The sequence below is a fragment of the Falco biarmicus genome, chromosome 6 (genome assembly GCF_023638135.1).
Source record: "Falco biarmicus isolate bFalBia1 chromosome 6, bFalBia1.pri, whole genome shotgun sequence".
NCBI classification, from domain to species: Eukaryota; Metazoa; Chordata; class Aves; order Falconiformes; family Falconidae; genus Falco; species Falco biarmicus.
This window is the reverse complement of record NC_079293.1, coordinates 71,684,945-71,700,514: the sequence shown is the minus strand read 5'-3', so window position 1 is coordinate 71,700,514 and position 15,570 is coordinate 71,684,945. Positions and strand designations below refer to the sequence as shown.

Below are 15,570 nucleotides of genomic sequence, written 5' to 3'. Positions count from 1 at the left end.
GCTGGGAGCACTGGGACAGTCACTGGGCCGGCCACAGGGATGAAGGGATGCAGGGCAGGTTGGCCTCCAGCTGCAAAGAGAAGGGAAGGGAGGAGAAGCGGTGGGAGAGCGGCAGGGGCTTGAAGGGCCCCAGCAGGGAGATGGGCAGGGGGTAGTGGTGGGGTCCCAGGCACCTCTCTGGTTAAAAAGGTGGAGAGAAAAAAACTAAAGAAAAATAAAAGCGTGAAAAAGGAGGGGAAAATATAAACCAGTGGGGTGGTGGCGGAGCAGCCCCTGCGCTGCAGGCAGCTCTGCAGGGGCACCCGCTCTGCATTAGGCCGCGGGGTTGCAGCATCCTTCCATCACTCTCCCCTCCCGCCGCCTCGGGCTTCCATTTTTTTGAATTTTATTTTATTTTCTGAATAATTCAGGTGCTGGTTCCCCCCTCCTTTCCTTCCCCCTCCCTCCCCTCGGCTTCTTGCGCACACACGCCTCTCGCCGGGGCTGTGTAAGGAGTATAATGAGGCAGCCGATGGGTAATTGGGATCTTTTGTAGGGAGGATGTATGGTCAGGGCAGCTGCTGGGGGGGGGGGGGGGGGGGGGCAGCTGGGGGGGGACAGCATTACCATACAAAGGGAACAAATGACATGTTTATCCCTCCAAGAGATTTACGCCCGGCCTCGCCCTGCAGACACAGGGCTTCCCCCCTTCTTCTCCCCGGCACTTTTGATTGAAATTATAAGGATTAAAGGAGAGGGTGGGTGGAGGGGAAAGACAAACAAACAGCCACCGGAAAAAAAATAATATAACAATACAGTTTAAAAAAATAAAGAAAAAAGCGGCTTTGCCCCAGCCTCCCCCCTGCCGGGGGAGCAGCGTGAGCCCCGGTGACCCCAAGACATGCCCTTGCTTTAGCAGGGGAAAACGCAGCCCTCTGCGGAGAAAAGGAGAGAGAAAAGGCAAAGCACAAAGCGGCGGCACCGGCGCAGTCGCGGGGGCAGCAGCCGCGTCCCCCGCGGGGCCCGCCCGCGGTCACCCCCGAGTGACAGCTCCAGGTTTCATTCCCCGGCTGCCTGTGCGCGCAGGGACCCCCCCCCTCCCCTTTTTTTTCCCGGAGACCCCCTCAAAAGGTGCCGTGTCGTCTTCCCCCCCATCCCACCCCTCTCCGCCCCCCTCCCCGCGCTGCGGGTGCCACCTGCGCCGGTGCGCAGCGCTGCCTGCGCGCCCCGCGGCCGAGCTGGGGGGTGGGTAAGGGGGTTCCGCGGGTGCGGAGAGCCGCGGAGCAGCCTCCGGCCTCGATGCTGGTCAGCCTCGTTCTTGGCATTCACCGCGTGCCTTAATTGTATGGACATTTAAATCAAGGTCCGCTGTGAACACGGAGAGAGGGGCCTTTCCTCGGGAGGAAAAGAAAATGTATATAAGAAGAGGGGGAAATTATTAATTTTTTTTTAAAAAAAAGGAGGTGGGAAGGAGAGGAGGTGGGAGAGGGGCCGCGCTGCCCACCGCCCCCGCGGAGCCCAGCCTTTGTTCTCCGCGCCCCGCGGAGGGCTCGGCGCGCCCTGCCCGATGGGCGGGGGGGGGGGGGGGGGGGGAGGGGGAGGATAAAACCCAACCACCCCCCCACCGCCCCCACGGTCGGAAAAAAAATTCTGTAAAATAAAATAAAGCCAAGGCTGTGGGGTGCTGCCCCGGGAAGGGGCGGCGGGGGCGGCGCTGCCCCGTTACCTGCCCGCCGTCCGTGCCCGCCGCTGCCCGCTCTGCCGCCTGCCCCGAGCCCCGCCGCGCTGCTATAAAGGGGGGTCTGGAGGAGCGCAATAAACCTTCCCCCGTTCGCCTGCTGCAGTCAATCCTTTCGCTCAGATCCCAAGTGGTGCAAAAAAAAGAGGAGAGGGGCCCATCTGGCTTCTCATCAGCTTTGTCAAGTCTTGCATACGCTAAAATGCTAATGACCTAGATAGCTCATGCAAAATGCAGCAGAGAGAGAGGGAGGGAGCAGCGAGGGAGGGAGGGAGGGAGGGGGAAAGGCAGAGGGAGGGGGAGAGCCCGGGTGCATCACCCCCCCTCCCCATCACCCCCCCCCCCCCTCCCCAGCCCTTGCTGGCCAATGCACCTTGGTAGGTACGAGCCGGGCTTTGATTTGAAAGGTCACCCGGGTACCACGGCGGGGGGTGACGGGCAGAGCTCACGGCTAAACCGCCCTGGCACTCCCCCCCCGCCCCAGCCCTCCGAGGGGGGAAGAAAGGGCGCGGAAGGGGGGGTGCGCAGCCCCCATTGCACCCCCCCTCCCCCCCCGGCGATGCTGAGGGGTGTCATGCCGCCCTCCCCCCCTTCCCTTCCCGGCCCGACCCCAACCCCAACACCCCCCCCCTCCCCCCCCCAAACAACAAGAGGAGCGAAGGAAATACCCCCTGCGGCAGCCCCGCCGTGGTCCCTCCGTCCGGCAGCCGGTGCAGCAGCGCGGCCAGGCGCGTAATCCCGCGGAAGATGCTTGAGGGAGGGAATTCCCCCCCCCCGCGCTATGCGGAGGAGAGGTGAAAATGATATGTATGTATATATATATATATAAAAATATATATATAAAAAAAAAAAGAAGGAAGGGGGGGGGTGTGGATCAAGCCAGGCCGGCGGCGGGGAGCGGAGCAGGCGGCCGGAGGGGTGCGGAGGGAGCGCGCAGCGCGGAGCAGCCGGGAGGGCACTGCGCGGAGAGAGGAGCTGTCAGCGGCGCCTTCTCATTTATCATTAGCCAGCCCTAATCTTGCTCGCTGTCCTCCTTCGGTGATGTTGATCCACTTTCCCTCCCTCCTCCCCCAGCCTCTCCCCCCCCCCCCCCCCCCCCTTTCCCCGCACACCCCCTCCCCGTAAAGGATTATTCAGCCAAAAAAAAAAAAAAAAAAAAAAATCACAGCTGCTGACTCCGTGCGCCGAAAACAAGGCGGCTGCAGCCCTCGCCCCCAGCCCCTCTCCCGCAGAGATGCTCCGGGTGTTGTCCGCAGAAATGCTGCCTTTTAAAACAAGGAGCGACCCGCGGGGAGAGAGCCTCCAGCCCTGCCCAGCTCCCCCCGCCGCCCCCCGCCGCCTCCCGCACCCTCCACCCGGCTGAAGGGGGGGGGGGGGAAACCCCTGCCCTACCTCCCCCCCTCCCCGCCCCCCCCGGCCTCCCCTAGCCCTGCTGCGGAGAAAGGATGCTGCAGAGCTGGGTACAGCTTTGCAAGGGAAAAAGAAAAAAAGAGAGAGAGAAAAAAAATACAATAAAGGACCAGTTTGGGATGAGGCTTTGCTTTCTGCCCCCCCAACACCGCTGGTTTCATGGCTACGCTACTGTAATTATGAATTCTTCTTCTTGCGACTTGTGTGTGCGTGTGTGGAGGGGCTGGGGGTGGAAGTGGCTGTGTTTTGCGGCTGACATCACTGCAGTGGCGTGGAGCTGACAGCTCCTAGGGCTGCGTTCAGGCTGCAGTGGTTCCTCAGCTTTTTTTGCAGCCTCTCTGCTGACAATTGTCAGGGAAAGGGGGGAGACAATAATAATAATAATAATAATAATAATAATAATAATAATAATAAACAAAAATAATAAAACCAAACCGCAACCACTACACCCCCCACACTGCGTTCAAGGTGGATTTCAAAGGAGAAGAGCATGCTTTTTGTTTATGGCAAGGTCCTGATATATACTGGTGATAAGAAATGCATGCTTTGGCTATCTATACATTTATATCCAGGGATATCTATATATTCCTAGCATTACTAGTGCTTCCTGGAGCGCCCTGTTAGACCCTGTGACCTTGTCAGGGTGCTGTACATCATAACCCAGGCTAAACCCCTGGCTAAAGCAGGCTCTGAAGGCAGGAAATCCTTTATTACTCGCCGGGTGATTTCGTGTCAAGGGCATGTGCCCACTCCTGGGATCTCTGCACAAGCTGCAGCTACCATGCCGTTGAGATCATTTCAGCTACGTATCGCGCCGCATCGCATGTATATTCCTTCCCATTGCATGAAGAGACATACATGCTTCCCCCCCCCCACCCCCCCTGGCCTCCTAATCGAGGCCTAGAAGTTGCTGAGAAAAAACTGCATGGAAGCACGAGTGCAGGGTTCATAGCCTGAGCACAGACTGTGTGTGTGTGTCTGTGTTCAGAGACAAGCAGAAGCATCCGGCTCTGAATAAGCACAAGGGCCCTGTGCGCATTGCCCCCCCCCCCCCCCGGCAAGGCGCTTGAAATCTTCGTGCCGAGCCAGCTGAGAGCCACGGCCCTTTCTTCTTAGTGCTGTTTAACAGTAGTACCATTTTGTTTCCATTACGTTAATGACATTTCATCTAATGCACCAAATCGGAGGAGTTTTCAAGGAAATACTGGAAATTAGCTGTTGAAAATTGTTCAGCAGAGTCACCAGCCCAGCCACAAAAATCTCCCCGCCTGCACTTTATAACGCCTCCCCTCCAAAAATTTGATGCTGCAGTATTATCTGCCTTAAAAAAAAGCAAGCCCTATTTACCCTGAACGAACAGCTTCCCCTATACCTTCTTTAAACGTTTTGCGATTCAGATAAGAAATCATATAGCACAGATTTCAAAGGTCTCCCTGACAGAAGCCAACAGCCAGAGCATCCCTCTGAGACTGCTGTGCTTCAAACCGCAGCTGGAGCCAGGGGCCGCAGGAGCATCAGCCCTGGCCCGGCTGGCAGCTGCCCGATGGGGACCACACCGGCAGCCTGCCCGCGGAGGGGCTCGCAGTGTCATGTTATTTATCTCCCCCTTGGTTTTCTGTCTTGGACATTTATAAAGAGCTGAGCTATTTTACTTTGAAAATAAATATATGTATTTCACGGGAGGTAACTTGGTTGGAGGTGAAAAGTTGTCATTTCACTACCTCACCAAAATTACTTCAATATATTTTGTTCCGTAGGTAGCAGTGCTTTACCTCTCTGTAAGACCTTCCTTTAGAGGATCCCAGAATGCTTTGGGATTCTCCATGAGCACTGATCCCAAGTGGCAATTTGAAGGAAGTAAACGCAATTCCCCATTCACACAAGCGGGGAAAGTGAGGATGAGGGGCCTCAGGGAGATTTTTGCCATCCATCCTTCGTGGCTTCAAATGGAAGTGAGATGCCTACAGAGCCGAGCCGTAGAGATGGAGCCACTGCTGAAAACCAGGGGGGCAGCTGGAGGTGCAAACCTAGACCGGGGCTCACATTGCTCACAGTGCTAGGCAAAATGTCTTCGCAAAACGGACACAGGAATTTCAGCCTGAATTTCAGCCTACTCACATGGGGGCTGGGTGCCGCGTTATAAACCTGGGCTGGATTAATGCTCAAAGGCATCTTTCAGGGTCTTTTCTAGCTCATACTCTTGCCTGCTCCCCATCACGTTTACCGGGGATATTTAAAGCCCACTTCAACCCGCTTGAAAATACATTACGCTCCCTTAAAAACATAAATCCTTGGACTTAACTGATGATCCATTCCCTCCCTCTGCACTATTAGCACATTAAGAAATTAAACGATAAAACTCCTAAAGATCCGATTGACCAGAATTGCGCCACTCCATATGGCACGGCATATGTGTCCAGCCCTCCTGTGCGCCCTGTTCGGGATCGCCTGGACACGCACTCAGGCAGGCTGGGATGGGAAAAGGGTTTCAAGGCAAATTCGCGTGGTTTTAGAGTTACTTCCCCCCCCCCAAGATTTCACTTCTCTGCTCCACCTCCAGCACTGGAAGAGAAACTGGAGAGGTGATGTATGCCCCTAAATAAGGATGGAGAGCTTTGCTTTGCTGGAGGAGGTCAGGTGAGGCTATTTAACGCTTTGCAGCACGGCTCCTAAAAGATGATGGGCTTAAGAAAACAACCCTGAACCCCAAAGCTACATGCCTGAAATCAGCTTAATGACTGCTGGAGCCACTGGCAGAGGTGACTCTGGGGGAACAGGTCCCTGCGGGTGGGTGCTGAGCACCCGGCCGGTGGGGGAAAGGCCCTTTTCTGCCCTACCCGCTCCATGATAAATCACATTGCAGCAAACAATAGGCTCTGGGCCTTGCTGGGAGTTTTCCCCCAGCAACAACAGCAGGGTTTCTAAAAGCTTTTACAAGCTTTTTCTTTGTTTTTGTGAAATTTAAAGGTCTTTTTTTTTTTCTTTTTTTTTTTCTCCTGGGGCTCACTCAGGTGAGTTTTTTTTTCTGGGTGCTGGGAGATGCGAGGGGGTGAAGGCTGCAGAGCTGGAGACAGCAGCACCTCACTGGGTTCAGCCCCATGCCTGGCTCGGCAGGGATGGACAGACAGAGCCTGTATCGAAAAACTTTAACTCTAAACACTACCTAAACCAGCTTAGCGGGGATATACATGAAGGAAGGGATTAACCCCCCTCGCCTCACAACCAGGAGCAACAAATCCCATTAACTCCCCATCCCTGGGAGGGGAAACTCCGCATCCACTGGTCCCTGAAATAGGGACCCACTGCATTTAGTTAGTTAGCTATTTGGCACAGCAATCTCAGCCCGTGGCAATGTCTCCTGCAGAAGCTCTGTACTGAGAATTAACGATGGTTTCTACGGAAAGCATCGGCATCACTGCGAACCAGCCTGGCTGTGTTATTCTGGTGCGACGCCTGTGTTGGCTGCTCACCTCCTAAATAGTTAATTCCTGGAGACTGCAAGAAGGTTAAATATGTATCGGGATCAGATGCAGTCACCTATAGCTCCCCTTTCTGCAGCATTTCTTGGGGCTACGTAGAGAGTCGTGAGCAAAATTCAGCAAGAGGGGGATAAAAAATCTCTCTGCCTGAAAAACCCAGCTTGCTCCCAAGTTGTAATTTGCTTTAAATCAGGCAAATTACTCACCGAGGTGATAGGTAGAAATTGCACAAAATATAGTGGGGGGGGAAAGAAGCTGTTAGAGACAACAGCAGAAGAAAAACTCTGTTAACTATGGTAACAGTCTGGAGACTGATTTATACAGCGTATAAATAGAGCAGGAGAAGCTTTCTCAATGTAGACACCCCGATGGTGAAGTGAGAGTTTATTTTACCCTACCTTTCAAGTTCAGCTTGCAGCATGCGAGACCTCACCAATTTCCATAGGAAATGGGCCCAAACTTTCTGCCCTGGATGCCATGCCAGTTGCAGGCATGGGATGTGAGCCTGGCGGTCCCTCGCTTCCCCATGAAGGCATTTCAAATTAATTAACAACCCCCCCACCTCCACCCAGAGCAGCCCTCTCTAAGCCCCCAAATATTATTGCTTTGTTTACTACTGAGTTTTGTGGAGGGTGAAAGCTGATGAACTAGATCCCTATTCTAAGTACTTATTCCCTTCTACAGTTTTAATAATGTTATTTAATCTACTAGACAAAAAAACCCCAACAACAACAACAACAACAAAAAACCCAAACAAAAAAACTCCAAGCCACCACAAATCTCTTGTATTCTGAGATTTATTTCTGAATTTTCCTCGAGGAGGAAAAATCGTCTAAAGGTCTCCAAGTCGAGGGTTTAAAATAATCCATCACGTCTAAGCAAATTGTATTGGAGTAAGCATGGAGAAAAAAGGAAAAATGTAGTGCTGGGCTGGAGCCTTGTTAAGCATTTTGAGTAATCTAACACATATTTTAGAGAATAAAATGTTGGGGGTAGTAGTAAGATTTAAGGGCTCATCTCCAATATACCTGGGTTGTTCGTATTTGGGAGCGGCAAATCCCATCGCATCATTTTTCCCCTTCGCATTTTGTGTCTCCATCATTTTATGAGTATTTGCAAAGCAGATCAAAACCGAAAACTTGCCTCGCCTTGCTGGAATTTGCTCTTTATTTTCCAAGCTGCTCTGCTACAGCAGCAACGGCCTTGAAATCCTGCAGCTTCAGTTTTATGGTGACATCTCTCGGTGTATACATTATCTTGGCTCCTATTGTTCTATAGGTCAGCGTGGGAGCCCTGAATCAGGTAAAAGCACTTTCCTAGTCCCTTTTGTGCCGTATGCCACAATATAAATGTCTGCCTAGTGTGTGTTTCCCATACGCAGATTCAACTGGCATTGAACGGCAGATGGTTCAGGTAGCGGATTTAAAAGCTGTCCTAGACAGCCCCCAGTCCTGACCTATATCGCAGGATGAATGGATGAATGCCAGGCATACCTTTGCTTTCCCCTATGCAGATCATATATCTTCAGATTTTCCCACCCCCCCTCCATCATCTGTCAAGAGGAAAAAAAAAAAAGAAAAAAAAAGGAAGGAAGGGAAAGGAGAAAAAAAAAGCAATACCTTCATGACTGATATTTACACAAGTAAATATTTTTTATGTATATACAGCCAGTATGAAATGATTTTTAATGAATTATCTGTGAGTGAAAACAGTTCTGTAAATCAGCAGGGCTGCAGGCAATTTTTACCATATGTCGGCTTGCATTTGTATCACAGAATTTGGTTTTCCGAGGACAAAATATCTGCTTTTCTTTCATTGCTTATGTGCTAGAATTAGGATCTACATAACTCAATGCATTTAAGCAAGAATATTGTCTGAGTTTTTTTGACTATTATTAATGCAAAGGCGAACATATCATATACGGCGCTGCACACCCAGACAGCAAGGCAGGCAGTAAGAGCTGCACATTAGCAGGGAGAAGCCCGAACGATATTAAAAATCCTTTTTTCCCCCCACAAAGCTTCCCTCAAACCTTTCTCCAGGAGAGTTTCTTAGAGTAAATCAGCAACTTGCACAGCAAAAAGAAATAAATCTGCAAAATATAAGCTGCGCTGTGCACACATCCCTCCCTTCCCCCTCTGTAAAATAGCATCTGAATTCCTAATGGCAATAAGGGTGAATTACTTCAATGTATGGAGGGGGTGCTCAGACTAAAAACACACTCCATAATAATGTTAAGCTTCAATATCACTGTATTTACCCATAGAAGTGTAAAGCTCGTCAAGCACAACAGAAGCTGGAGCCTGGAATGAGAAACAGCCACCGTAATACCCCGCAAAACGCAGGTTAAAACTTCTGACTGATCTAGGTAAGGAATAAACTGCTCTCCTAAATTCAGTTACAAAACCAGGATGAAAAGGAATTGGGGTGGGTGTGAGGTGTGTTGAAAAACACAAACCCAAACCAAAATTGCTACGGACCTCTCTTACTCCTGCTTTATTCCTGAACTCCGGGGATTTTATTCCTAAACTGGTAATGCTGAGGGAAATGTTTCAATTATCTTTGCAAAAATATTGCAACAGTAAAAATCTAAAGCCAGACTCTCCATCATGTAGCGGGGCTAAATCGGGGGGTGGAGGGACTTCACCCAGGTTGCAGTGGTGCCGGGAGGGAGGAGAAGGCCTCTCGTGAGAGGGGTCCTCGCTCTGCCGCGCCATACCTCGAACAAAGAGAGGTTGCCCCTATTTGTATACGGGTCCTGTACATCGAGCAATTCGCCGCTGACTTCAATGGGAACAGGATGCTTTCCATTTGCCCACGGGAATATTCCTGGTGATGCTGCCTCGAGCAGGGGGAAGGGAGAGAGGTTTGAAATTTTTTTTATTTTTTTAAAGAATAAAAATAATAAATACTAAAAATTTTAAAAAATCCCAGTTCTTTCTCTTCTGCCTCTGTTTTCACCCCCTCCCCTCTCCTCCTCTCACCGCGTGGCGAGGATGCAGCCATGAGACAGGAGACGACGATTATATAATGACGTAATGCTTAGATGAAAAATGTCATAACCATTTGTCACCAAATGCCCCGTGTACTGAGATGAGGCAAACAGTATGAGACTGACAGGGCTGATGAAAAACAGCACTTAAGCTAATTTTTTTCTGCTAAACTCTGTTGTGCACTATGCAAATATGATTGCGAAAGTGGGACATTATCAACACTTTAACGCTAGTTAACTTTCGGAGATGATACTCAGAGCAATCAACATAAACTTAGCATACAGTAACTTAAATAACAAAAATGTTTCGCTGCTCGGCGCTGACATTTGGTTCCAGCCAGTGTAACGCCGTGTGATGGATTGTGCCATGCCTGTGAACAAATTAAAAATACATTGCTTCAGATCACTTGTGGCAGTAGTGAAGAGGAACTGGTTTTAAACCGGAATAACAATAATAGCAATTATATACCAATCTGGCCTGAATCATCTCACCCTGCTAGCAGTTATTGATTATTAATAGGGTAATATTTGCACGAGCCCGCCTTAGACCGCATCCCTCATCCCGCTGGCTCCTGCGCTAGTGCACAGCAAGAGCCAACCCGCTCCTGATGAATCCACTGTCCAGCAGCAGGCACTTGCCAGCTCTTAAATTTATCAAGTTCCTCAACAGCCTGTTTTGTTTTTTTTCCCTAAAGGTCCAATCCCTAACGCCACATGATCATGTGAGAATTGCAGCTTTCCTTTCCTTTTTATTTTTCCCCTGGAAAATAAATTTCTCTTTATCCATCAGAGCTGTGTGCTGCAAACCCTAAAGGTCATCTGCCTGAAGAAAGGAAGAATAACCTGCAATTTGTTATTTTCAAAAGCTCACAGCAGTGGGAGAGGTGGCGTATGAAAAGATGAACTGATTTACAGGAGAGGACGGGGCGCGCATCTCCCTCGTTAGCATTCGCCCCATTCCCGCAGCAACAGGGAATAATAATAATACCTTAATACTTCCCAGCAGGGCTCAAAGGAGCTGGAAAAATAGGATTTAGGGTGCGATCTGGGGAAAAAAAAACCCCACCCCGTGCTGCAGCTGAACCCGTGGAGAAAAGTTGAAGCTGAATTTTATGTCGCGGTGTTATTGATTGGGATGTTAACAAACCCAGAGCATGGGGCGCGGAGGGAGGTTGGACAGCAGCCAGCTGCCGCTGCCGGTCCAGGCCTGGAAGGATGCCTGCTCAGATACAGCAAAACCTACTCCCTGTCCTAGGTCTTCCCAGGGCTTCTTCAAAAATGTTAATTAAGACTCACACGCCTAGTACAGGACAGGGAATATGCAGAATTTGCATACGCAGAATTGAGGTGTGGGGAGGAGGAGCACCTTAATAAGGGTGGTCTAGGGAGTCCACTGAGAATTGAGTCCCATCTTCACAGTCTGAGTCCTCCTCTTTGGCCTGAGCCTTGCCTGATCTTCTTAATCAAACCACCAGCGATCCTATCTAGGTCATTTATGAAACATAACAGCTCATACCATATACTATAGATTAGTGGGACAAATGACACATTTTCCAAAATTCAGGAGACACGCCAACACATGCAGTTGGTCCAGGGACCACAGAAATGAACAGAGCACCAGTCTACCATGGGAGGTCTGGCCAAGGAAATAATCATATCCAAGGAAAAGTCATCCTTCTTGTCTCAAGGGATGGCTGGCTGAAGAGATGCACAAAAGTACAGGGGTTCTCCCCTTTTTGAGACTAAGGGGAGGTATTTTAGGGGTGAAGAAACCAAGAAGGACCCTACTGGATTTGATGGATCAGCTTTGAATTTACACCAGCCCCATGGAGCATGGGCTAGGCTTGCTGCTGACAGCATCACACCAGAGAGCAGAGAAAACCCTGGCTAGACCCTCCTGCATGACCTAATTTATTAAAAAATAACAAAATGTGCTTTGACTCTTTGATAGAGAGGGAGAGCAAGGCTTATACATCACTCAGGTCTCTGCTCATGGAGGGGTGGAATTCACCTCTCCAAATTTCAGCTGTTTTGTTGCCCAATGCCAAGACCTGGTCCAAGGTCTCTCTGAAGCCAGCAGCAATTTGGGGGCAGCAAGGAAAGGCTGAGCCTGGACATGCATCCCATGGCCACAGCTCCCTCATCCCAAAGACGTGACCTCACAGCCAGAGAAAGATGCTCTAGCACAGGCTGATTTATTAGCAAATGTGTGGCTGAATTCTACATTTTCACAGAATCATAGAATCATTTACGCTGGAAAAGACCTTTAAGAACTAGTCCAACTGTAAACCCAGCAGTGCCAAGCCCACCACTAACCATGGCCCTGAGTGCCACATCTACAGATCTTTTAAATCCCTCCAGGGATGGGGACTGAACCACTTCCCTGGGCAGGCTGTGCCACTGACTGACAATCCTCTTGGGGAAAATTTTTTCCTAATCTCCAACCTAAACCTGCCCTGGTGCAGCCTGAGGCCGTTCCCCCTTGTCCTGTCGCTTGTGACCTGGGAGCAGAGACCGACCCCCCTGGCTGCAGCCCCCTCCCAGGCAGCTGTAGGGAGCGATCGGGTCCCCCCGAGCCCCCTCCTCTCCAGGCTGACCCCCCAGCCCCCCCATCAGACTGGTGCCCCAGCCCCTGCCCCAGCCCCCTGCCCGGCTCTGGACACGCTCCGGCCCCCCAAGCTCTGTCTGGGAGTGAGGGGCCAGAACGGACCCCAGGGCTCGAGGGGCGGCCGCACCGGTGCCCAGCGCAGGGGGACGGTCCCTGCCCCGGCCCTGCTGGCCACGCCATCGCTGACACCAGCCAGGGTGCCGCTGGCCTCGGCCACCTGGGCTCGCTGCCGGCTCATGCCCAGCCGCTGCCGCCCAGCCCCCCCGGCCCTTTCCCGCCGGGCAGTTCCCAGCCCCCGGCCCCGGCCCGCAGCTGCCTGGGGCTGGTGTGACCCCAGCGCGGGGCCGGCACCGCCCGGGGTGACCCTCGCGCAATTGGCCTCGGCTCATCGATCCAGCCTGCCCAGACCCCCCCGCTGACCCTCCAGCAGAGCGACGCTCCCCCCAGCCTGGCATCACCCACAGGCTGCGCTCGATCCCCTTGTCTAGATCACTGATGTTAAAGAGCACCGGCCCCAGCACGGATCCCTGGGGAGCACCCCGTGTGACCGGCCACCAGCGGGAGGTGACTCCATTCCCCACCACTCGTTGGGCTCGGCCGCCCAGCCAGCTTTTAACCCGGTGTAGAGCACCCCCGTCCCAGCCATGAGCGGCCGGTTTCTCCAGGAGATGCTGCGGGAGACAGTGTCAAAGGCTTCACTAAGGTCCAGGCGGACATCCACAGCCTTCCCTCATCCACTGAGGGTCACCTTGTAGAGGGAGATCGGGTTCCTCAAGCAGGACCGGCCTTTCATAACCCCAGGCTGGCTGGGCCTGATCCCCCAGCTGTCCTGTATGTGCTGTGTGATGGTGCTCAGGATGATCTGCTCCATAACCTGCCCCAGCACCGAGGTCAGGCTGGCAGGGCTGTACTTCCCCAGATCCTCCTTTCAGCCCTTCTAGATGAGTGTCACATTTGCTAACTCCCAGTCAGCCAGGCCCTCCCCAGTTAGCCAGGACAGCTGCTGAATGATGGAAAGTGGCTGGGTGAGCACTTCCACAGCTCCCTCAGTACCCTCGGTGCGTCCCACCCAGCCCCATAGACTGCTGTGTGTCTGAGCAGTGTAGCATGTCGCTGGCCATTTCCCCTTGGATTATGGGACCTTCATTCTGCTCCCTGTCCCCATCTCCCAGCTGATGGTGCTGGGTACCCACAGAACAACTGGTCTTACTGTTAAAGACTGAGGCAAAGAAGGCATCAAGTACCTCAGCCTTTTCCTCATCCCTTGTCACTATGCTTTCCCCTGCATCCCATAAAGAATGGACATTCTCCTTAGCCTCCTTCTGTTGCTAACCTATTTATAGAAGCATTTTTTACTGTCTCTTACAGCAGTAGCCAGATTAAATTCTCGTTAGGCTTTGGCCCTTCTAATTTTCCCCCTGCATAATCTCACAACATCCTTGCAGTCCCCCTGAGTTTCCTGCCCCTTCTTCCAAAGGTCATAACCACTCTTTTTTTCTGCAGCTCCAGCCCAAGCTCTCTGTTCAGCCAGGCTGGTCTTGTTCCCCAGCACCTCGTCTTTCAGCACACGGGGACAGGCTGCTCCTGCAGCTTTAAGATTTCCTTCTTGAAGAATGTCCTTCCTGGACTCCGTTGCCCTTCAGGACTGCCTCCCAAGGGACTCTGTCAACCTGAACAGGCCAAAGTTTGCCCTCCCAAGGTCCAAGCTGCCAGTTCTGCTGACCCTTCTCCTTCTCCAAGAATTGGAAACTCATTTTGGGATCACGGTGCCCAAGATGGCCTCCAACCATTGCACCACCTGCCAGTCCTTCTCTGTTCACAAACAGCAGGTCCAGTGGGGCACCTTGCCTCACTGACTCACTGACCAGCTGTGTCAGGAAGGTCTCTTCCACACACTCCAGGAATCTCTGAAACTCTTTCCTCTCTGCTGGATGGTATTTCCAGCAGACAACTGGCAAGTGGAGACCCCTGAGAACAAGGGCTAGTGATCGTGAGGCTTCTCCCAGCTGCTTATAGAATGTTTCATCTGCCTCTTCACCCCGATTGGAGTCTATAAGAGATTCCCACCAGGACATCTGCCTTGTTGGCCTTCCCCTGATTCTTATCCAGAAATACTCAACCCTATCGTCACCATCATTAAGCTTTAGACAATCAGAATACTCTCTAACGTACACGGAGCATGACCTGTATGGTTGGTGCTGGGTATGACCCCTTAAGGGTCTGCGTATCTGCTCTGGTAATGGCCAGGGTGTTTGAGAGACGGGAAACAGAGTGGTCCAGCTTTTTTGGGTCAGGAATGGGACATTTTTGGTTCATTAGCCTGTGCTGCCTCAGCAGCTCTCCTTGATGCTTTCCTCTGTTTCAGCTGAGGGGCATCACCAAAGTGGTCACTGAAGCCATGGTCTTGCAGCCCCCACAGTACCCCCAAGGCAGTTCATTCCACCTACCCCCATGCACAATGTCTCCCTGGACTGCACCCACTGCAGCTCCACACCTCCGAAGCCATGCCTGGCCCTGGGGAGTAACCAGAGACCACCTTACCATGGCAGAAAGCCTTGTTCTGTAGCCATGGCTGCCCTGGAGGGGAGCTGAGGTCAGCCAGCGCATTGCTGTTTGATGAGAGAGCTCTCCTGATTCTCACCCAACACAAAGGCACTTCACCGCTGAATTTCTGAAGCTGTAACAAGCCCAGTCCTAGTCCCTGGCTGCCTCTCACGGCCATCAACAAGTCCTGGAGTGAGAGCATAAATGCACTTGTTCTGCTTTCTTGAGTGCAAGGAAACTGTCTCAACAAAAAGGATGAAATATTTCTCGTGGCTTTCTGTAAATGAAGGGAGAGAAAGCAGGGCAGATGGCAGCTACTCGAAGCACTCCACCTGGCGATTCGTAGCCTACAAGAGCTTTGCGGGACCGCTGGGACAAGGCTTTTCTGCCATGGATGAACCCACTTCTTTATCATCTCTGCCCAGGTTCCCTTTTCCGCTGTTCCAGCTCCTGGCTTCATAATAGATAGCGGCTGGGTCTGTGAAGGGTGAGCAAGAACAGCCCCCCAGGGCCTCTTGCTTTGCCCTCCACCATACTCCTGAAATCCATGTCCCTCCCTGTGATGGATTTTTGTGTTGCCAGCAGCAGTGACATGCAGGGGATCACTATCTCACATATCAGCTGTGTCACTGGGGTTGCCTTGGACCTCATTTTCAATAAGGCAGAGATTTGGGCTTGATGGAGCTGACCTCCTCTGAGCTCACATCCACCCCAAAGAACCTCATTCAAAGTCCCTTTCTGCACTTGAAACAGAGGCCAAGAAAATGTCCCAGCTGCTGTCACATCATCTCAAATCACTGCTGGTTTTTTTTTCACTTCG

At 51.8% G+C, this 15,570-nt stretch overlaps 1 long non-coding RNA gene across 2 annotated transcripts; it reads right to left on the bottom strand.

The window, feature by feature from the left end:
- Positions 1–578: 578 nt before the first annotated feature.
- LOC130151496 (uncharacterized) lies at positions 579–2,307 on the bottom strand. Of its 2 annotated transcripts, none has more exons than XR_008822596.1 (2): positions 1,706–2,307; positions 579–1,374 (listed from the first exon to the last, which is right to left on the bottom strand). It is a non-coding gene; the product is annotated as an uncharacterized LOC130151496 (long non-coding RNA). The 2 variants fall into 2 exon arrangements; XR_008822595.1 differs by having other exon boundaries at positions 579–1,369.
- Positions 2,308–15,570: the final 13,263 nt, after the last annotated feature.